General features: G+C 40.9%; 1 long non-coding RNA gene across 1 annotated transcript in view; it reads left to right on the top strand.

Annotated features, from left to right (window-relative positions):
* LOC104955205 (uncharacterized) overlaps positions 1–8,395 on the top strand; it is a 22,769-nt gene that overhangs the window by 11,246 nt on the left and 3,128 nt on the right. Inside the window, exon 2 of the long non-coding RNA XR_799435.1 lies at positions 7,737–7,885. This is a non-coding gene — a long non-coding RNA (uncharacterized lncRNA). The remainder of the gene's footprint in view (positions 1–7,736; positions 7,886–8,395) is intronic.

The raw sequence follows: 8,395 nt of genomic DNA, 5'->3' as shown, positions 1-8,395 counted from the left end.
AAGCTGGTGTCTTCTGTGTCTTCTTCAACTTGTACTTATAAACTTACGTATAACTGCCTGGTGTTTGGGAATATTAATACTCGGACGAGCCGCAGGTCTCTGGTCCTCGTCGGTTCCTATCTTCTTTGTTGCCGGTAGCCTCTCTTTAACTCGACACCAACTCCTCTTGGTCACTCTTGAGCCGCGTCGATAGACACTACACTGGCCGCAATCGATGTCCTTACAAATCGAATTGCCCAGTGGTAGTGTTGAAAATTTCATCGGATAGTATATAGTCCGATATTGATTTTCATCGTAACTATTATATCATTGCAATGACCGTCCTGACAACTATGACTAGGTAATTGTCTCTTGATTACGCGTTCATAGTCGGCATAGAGCGCAATGATTACGTTGAGGTGTGATACCACGACACATGGCCTCCTCTCCTGCGCTTCTATGCCGACTATGAACTGCTAGACCCGCCCTCTTTCCAACACCCGTCGGAGGCAACTATAACGGCAACATTTACCGAACTACCTTTCGTCCACACATCAGCCCTCCCACGTGGTCGACTAAACGTCGTCCCACTCACCTCCAACTCGGCCCCTCGGTCCCCCACTGTCGGTGGTGCGGTTTTGTTTGTTGTGCTGTCCCCCTTTGTTTGTTTGTGTTTCCCTGCCGACCTCGTCATGTCGGTGGGTGTCGCGCAAATGGATTACGTTGAGGTGTGATACAGAATGCACGGCACATGGCCACTCCTCTCTCTCTCTCTCGTCGCTTCCCCCCCTCTCTCTCTCTTTATTATGCCAAAGGACTATTTCGACAACCTCTCATAACACCGACGTCCCTTCCACTACGTGTTGCGTGGGTCCTTGCTTTGCGAATCGAGACCCAGGAAAAATGAACCTGAGCTACAGGACTGTCCGACCATAAACACGTTTGGACGTTGTTTGGTTATGACCCGGGTACATAATGTTTACCACTTTAAGTTACATTTTTGATCGGCTTTTTATAGGTCGGAGGAATTTTGGGTAGGCGAGATGAAGTTGCGTTGAGATGATAATGGGGCGCGCAGTCTTCTCGCCTCTCCACAGGGGACACACTACATATACTGCGCCAAACTGCCATACTGGTAATGTTTTTTTTCGCAAAAATTCTCGTCTCAGTTTTAACAGGAAAGGGAAGACTTTGTAAGGACGGGAATCAGAGCATTTTGTATAGTTTAGGGACGAAAGGTGAAAAAATTAAACATAAAGTTCCGTCAAATTCGGTATTTACATCCTTTTTATTGTTGGAAACGTTCCTAGAGAAATTACCATTAGAGTTAAGTGTGTGTAAAAGGCACCGAAAAGGTTTCTCAAATTTATAAAAATAAGAGACATTATTGGACAAGTTATGTTTGTACGGTGAAGTGTAAGACACTTGACTATAAACAAATTCACGAATATTCTCCTACTCAAGGGACTTTCTAACATTTACAGGTTGCCTTCCTACCAGTCTGATGCATATAAACACGTTATAATGTCATTATTATGTACCCTTAAAAAACACCACAGGTTCACCTTAGACGCCCGGGGGACCACCCGGTCATGTAGGTTTAATACACCGGGGGGTGGGTAGCGGGTTCAGACTGGTAGGGGAGCTAGATCGTAACTTACCGCTGTAAATCGTTAATTAAAGGCCCAAAATACATAATTGCAACCTTAACCCGTTGCCAACCTCCATTATAACAGACGCCCCTTAAAACAAGGTCCTGACTGCTTAAGGGCACTTTTCCTGCCTTGTCAAATCACGCCCCCCGCTTCACACAACAGACCAGAGTCGAGGGACACAGGCGACACCTGTTGGTTTGTTACCGCTGTTACCGAACCCTTGTGAACCGGTCAAACTATAGTAGAAATTTGTTGAAGTCATGTTAATTGTTGGTTATAACAAAGTACTCCGTTTACTTTTTTCTAACGTCCTGAATCTTGACGTTTAATAAGCTTCCTACCGCGGCCTTCCGGTTCTATCAAACCCTTGTACGTAGTGTAAGTTTTGAAAATTGACATGCAAAGGTACTTTAGTTCACTAATTTATAGAGGAGTCTAGTTATTGAATTGTGGAATTGTGATATTACACCAGTACCCTTTGTAAGTAGGTATACAGTGTCTGTTTCTGCTCCGTTTACGTCGGGTTTCTAACACAACTTCATTGTTAACATGGTGATCGAAAATTAGAATTGAGAGTTGGACATCGAAATGCTCTCTTCAAAGTCGACTGGTGATTGGTATCTTCTCTTCCTGCCCTAGTTTCTTTATACCAGTTACCTGACGATGTTGCACGAAAGTAGAACAAAGTTACCATTAATAAAAGGGGATATAAAGGATAGTGTTTAAATACGAAGTCACTCCTTATTTTTACATTGGAACAGTATAGTACCGTCGAGTTTTTCTCACCAAACATTACCGTTTTGATACCAATTTCTTTTTTTTCGAAGGAGTAAATCACGTTGTAATGACGATTTAATTAAAGTTTATAACACCCCACTCGACTGATATAAAATTTACTGGAGAAGATTTTTCACAAAACGCACTAATTGTAAAAGACCATTATAACAAGTTAAAAGGACTAAAAGTGTCACGATCGGCAGATTTAAAGGAAACATGCCAAACACGTGTTTAATGTGGTTGGGTACAATAAAATAGTAACATTTATTTCGCGGGGGTCGTAACGAACCGCGACAGTCGCCCAGAACCAACAGTACCCTCGACGATTGTTGAGAGTCGCTGAGCGCGCGCGTCTTCTACGGCCGCGGGTCGAAGGAAGACTCTCTTTACCACGGTCCTCGTCTTTCCCAGTATTCAGTCCCAAAGGTGTGTTTATCTAGGCCTGCGAGACAACTTCTTTCTATATTTCGTGTACCAGAACTGTCATCGTCAATTATTTCACCAAAATGTACAAAAGTATTTGTTCCGCACCTTGTGAAATTGTTTCCTTCTGGGCCTCCCTCGCTATTTCCCTCTAGTCCCCCGTCATGGTACTTCCGTTACCATTTATTTTTATTTGATGGCGACTAAATGTTCTGTACTGATCACTAACAATCCAGGAAATGACTTTGCATTCTCGAATAAGAACATAAATTTTTTGTACTATACCTATTCTATTGAAAATAGCTACAGGATGTCACAATAAAAACAATAGTAACAGTGAACTATATTATGCACTTTATTTACAGTAATTAAAAGTGTAATGACATAACAGACTCAGAACTAATCAGGAAGGAGGTTCTGTGTCATAAACGAGTGTGAATAGTGACGGTTCCTAGTTTGATATCTTCGTCACACTTTACGGGATCCATGTTTATTAATAAGTTACACCGGCCGCTCTCCCCCTTGTTTCCCCCATGTTACGTCACATGCGGGAGGTCACGTGCCGAGGCTTTTTTATGCGGAAGTGAACATTTCTTACAAAAACGACGCCAGATGTCACTGTAGTGTATATTTCTGTATATTGTTTTGAAAATCTAGTGTATTCATCATTTTCCTACACATTTATTCACAGGTGTCTTTAACCTGGAAGTTGCTCTTTAAGATGACATAAACATGAAGTCATGAACACTAACCCAGACATTAGTTGTCTAACTTGAACCTAAGACGCTTGTAGCCTGTCTCTGCATTCCCCTTATTCCACAATAAGGGGAATGTCAACACAGACACCTGTCAGCCCGCACTCTGCTGTTCCTCAGCGCCACTCCCCCTCCCTCCCGCTGAAATTATGAATGAAAAGCGTATAGTAATCATAGATAACACGGCAGGGTCCTTGAAAGTTTGTTTTCATCTGATTTCAAATAAACAAAGCCTTGGTTTTTAGAATATTAAACTTGTTTCGCCAAATTCAGATGATAAATACAACTTTTAAGCTTGTAAAAGCATAATTACAAGCGGTAACTTAACGCCACAGCAGGCATAACAACAGCCGGTGTTTCTTGTGAGTGTTTTCCGGGAAACAAACACAATACACACAAACGCGTCACAGATTATTTTGCGGTATTTGGCTGCCGAACGAAATCATGTATGCAGCTTGCGACGTAACTAGGAGCCTAGTGGACGGTATCAGTAATACCCCGGGCCGCCATTTGCCCATCCCTGATCTAGATCCTCTGTCTCTCTCCAGTAAACTACCGGGCCTTCTAGAGTACCCTGGAACCGAGGGAAGCTCTGAAAGAATACGCCCATTGGCTACAAATCAATATATGATTGGTTGATCAAACTGTCAATCCAAACGTACGCTCTCATTCAGTGCAAGGGCCAGGGCATTCAATCAAGGATATAGAATACCTTGGTTGAAGGATATTCTACCCAGAGACCCAGAACAAGATCTGATTGGTTGCATTTATTTTCTAACACAAAACCACTGAAATGCGTAGTGCATGGACCGAGAAGGATAAACCAATCAACGTAACACTGTATACAGATCAACAACACAGATACGATTCTTTTCATTTCATTTCATTTACATTTTATAAAATTGTATTCATATAATTAAATAAATAAATCGATTTTTTGTTTGTTTTATCTGAGAGTTTCAGGGTATTCTCTGAATACCTTGAAGGCCCTGACGCTTTACCGCTGACTAACAGTATGTGTCCATTCATATACATTACAGTATATTGCCATGAGACTAGGGCCACTTTTTGTCTATGGCTTCCTCAGTTATTTGTTTACATGGACTTCTTCTTTTCCAAAATGTTTATTCTCAAACGTAAAACCTTCAGGCTTTTTCATACGTGAGCAGTAAACAATGCTTTTACCAATGTCATTGATTTAGTTTGATATAATCTACGAATATTCTAGACATCTGGTTGAAACGACATGTGTGCCAATACAAGGTCATCTAAGCATGTTCCCTTATACTCGTTATTCATTAATACATTTGCCCGAGTTGCTTTTTTATATATATTCTCTTTTTGTACCACTAGGGGATGTTAAGATTCAAAAGTTCAAATGGGCGTGAACATCATTGATACTATTTAAAAGTGAATGTTGTAATTAAGAGCTGAGTGAATAGGTCTTAAAAGTTCATTGAGATTGATTTCACAGTGTTCCCTCGTGCCTTGACCTGCTTTGAGATCGAGCTGATTGGCCGCTATTCGAGCAGCGTTCCTCAACAAAACATTTCTCAGTTAAATTTCAAACAACTCTCAACTAAATTCATGAGGAAACGGAAGGCCCAAGAGACATTTGCATTGATCAAGGATTTACTTTCACACACACTCCCCTTCTCACACTGGCTGTGATTCAAGGTCTTTTTGGCTTAGCTTCTAATTCCTACTTTGCTGTTTGAGGGTTCAAACACACCCAGGGCCGCATTTTTAATGAAACTCCCATGACCGGCCAGTATCCCCTTTCCTTGACTTTCCTCTTGTTTCAAACGGGATTACACTAACAACAGCAGAACAGGGGATTTATTGCCATCCTTGTAAATATGTATGTGTTTGTGAAAGAGTTAGCAGCAATTATAATCATGATATGGTTAGTTTATTCCTCGGCAGACTGATTTACGCTTTGACCTGATGCTTTTGCTCTTGGAAATTTCCTCCATCTAAGAGCTTTTTCCATCTTACTGTGGGCCATCAGCTTAAGCAGCATTGGCACATTAATACTGCTGGCAGATCCTTTCTTGCCTCGCGACAAGGGCTCAACTCATCCTTCATCACAGAAGGTTCTCCTCTTCAGATCTTCTTGTCTCTCCATTCCTTTTGTCTGGATCTCATGCTCGTCACGATTCTTCCTGTTGAAATCACCCCATGGTGATCTGTTTCACTTACCTTAATGTCATGCATCCCCTCTGCACAGCTTGTTCATCATGTCATCTGTGTTTACTGACAGGCTGTGTTTGCTTATACACATGCTCATTCTCTTGGATTGCTTTGTGTGATATGATTAAAAGTGGGCTGTCCTTATCCGGAGAGACTGACTAAATCCCCCTGTAACCGGGTGGGATCAGCCGACAGAACACTGCGTCTAATCTGGCTAATGATGTCAAATGTAGACGTGGTAAAGGGTTGTAGAAACATAAAAATGTAACCTCTGCCAGGACAGCAGAATGATGGTAATATGCCTTGTCATGATGGCATTTTGGATCTAGTGCAGTTAGTTCACCCTTACATGACACCACTGACAACATTGAAAAATGTTGGCTTTCAGGAATCCCAGACAGCCTGCACTTTTAAGGAGAATTTGAATTGCTGTTGTCATGTAACAACCTCATAGCCGCAGTAATGTCTGTGTTTTAACCTCAGGAAGAGGATTAAATGGCCTACTACAAATTGTGAAAATGTTATGACCCTTAAAACGCCTCTCTGAAGCCACTGCAGGACTTCAAAATTGCTCAGGCTACTAACAAGTATATGTTATCCACTGAAAATAGACTTTTTCGAGTTACTGGATCTTTTGTTCGCAGGAAGCAAGAACATCCAAAGCCTCTGTGATTATTCTGCTTGATATTGTCAGCAACAACAATATCTCTGCAAATGTTGTAATATTTAAGGTTATGAGGTTAATTGTCAGTTTATCTCCAGCGCCCAATTCTGCACAAATATTTTTCATGCTGTTGAATGGTTTTCATAGTGCTTCATTCCTGAATCTCAGACTTTTTAATAATAGGAGAATATTGGATGTAATCAAACAGAAAATCATGTGTGAATAACCTACAATGAAAAGCGAGCTCACAAGAAAAAATATGAGAGCATTAAGGGTCATCAACATTATTAAGATATTTCATTCTCAAATGGATAGCACTGTTTATTGTGTGAAGAGGTGCTGTGTGTACAGTATGTGTCCCGCAATGTGAATTTTTTATAATCTCCATCAGAAGCTTAAAAGCCCCAAAAACGATATTTCAGACATCCATATTAATATTGCACCAAATTCTCGAAAAATTCATGTTTAGAAAGTCATATTCTTGTGTGTATGCTAATACAACTATGTAAAAAATGCTAAAACTAGGATTTCATAGAACACTCATTTCCATAACTGATGAGAGCGTCTTTATGCTGTGTGTGTGTGTCACAGCATAAAGACGCAGCAAAAAAAGACTCACATTACAAGATCTTCCCTACAAAAATGTCAAACCTTCAGCCGTGCAGAAACTGGTAATAACCTTGCATGAGAGGACAATTTAAAATGCTTGCTTTACCACAGTTGAAGCAACAGCCTTACAGCCTTGCAAAAATGCTAGCAGGGAGGGGAAGATCACAACGCAGAGAATTATGTCTTCCTCGCAAACCATGCAAGAGGTTTAAGACAGAGAGTGGCTTTGTCTGAAGCTTCCCACACTGAACCAATAGGATGTCAACGACACTGTAAGAGGGGGCTGTCTGCTCTTACTTAAGGGCACCTCAGTGGCGTCATTGTGAATGTGCACACAACTGACTCTGTATCTAGTCATGATGATCCCTAACACAGTGGCATACAGAGGCAGACCCTTTCAGACCCTTTTTAAATGGATGGTAAAAGCTTGCTGAGCTAAAACATTTTTTCTCTACAATAATTTCAATCTAAATTGAGGCAGTCGGCTTAAGTTTATGAAGAAAAGTTAAGATAATAAAAGTTATAATATTGACATTAGTGGCAAAAAAAAACAGCCACCAATGCTGAGTTACTCTAGAATCAATTAGTTGACTACTCATCTATCTTTGTCTGCCTTTGCATGAGTGTACTCCATTTTCTTTCTTTGTTTGATTCCATATTTAATTTTGACTTTTTCTACAGTTGCTGTTCTCCTGAAGGATGACTACTTCGTAAGAGGTGCTGGACTGCCAGGGCGTTTTAAGGCTGAGAAGATTGAGTTTCACTGGGGCCATAGTAATGGATCAGCAGGCTCAGAACACAGCATCAATGGCAGAAGGTTTCCTGTAGAGGTAAAGCATCCTGTCACGACATTACACTTTGACAAATGTGCAATACGAGGCCTTGAGGGTCCGTATTGAATATTGGAGCCTGGTGTAGAATTCAGGCCGAACACAGACGCTAAAATCTAGTTTTACTTCAACTTCAGGAAGCCCCACTAGGTTGAGGCTTTAGGATTGTTGAAGAAAGATAAATTCACTGTGGACAAAAGATATTTCTCAGGTAAACTCTGGCCTCGAAATGATTTTAAATAAACCCAACTTAAAAGAAAAACTAGGCAAAGAAAAGCTTCCTTAATCATATAATACCCCCCTTTTGAAAATATGTCTTAAATCTACTATAGCAAATGTCTAATCATTGTATTACTTATAGTTTTAGAGGATTATTTTAAACGGTGAGACAACTTGACTGTCTGTGGGAATTACACAGCTTTAATCAGTGGTGTAGTGGGAATTTTTTGACGGGGTGGACGGGGGTGGGGGGATTGACACTATGGATGCGCTCGTGAACTGTCAACGGGG

Source organism: Notothenia coriiceps, unplaced genomic scaffold, assembly GCF_000735185.1.
Source record: "Notothenia coriiceps isolate Sejong01 unplaced genomic scaffold, NC01 NC01_scaffold00024667, whole genome shotgun sequence".
NCBI classification, from domain to species: Eukaryota; Metazoa; Chordata; class Actinopteri; order Perciformes; family Nototheniidae; genus Notothenia; species Notothenia coriiceps.
This window is presented reverse-complemented; position numbering and strand designations above follow the sequence as displayed.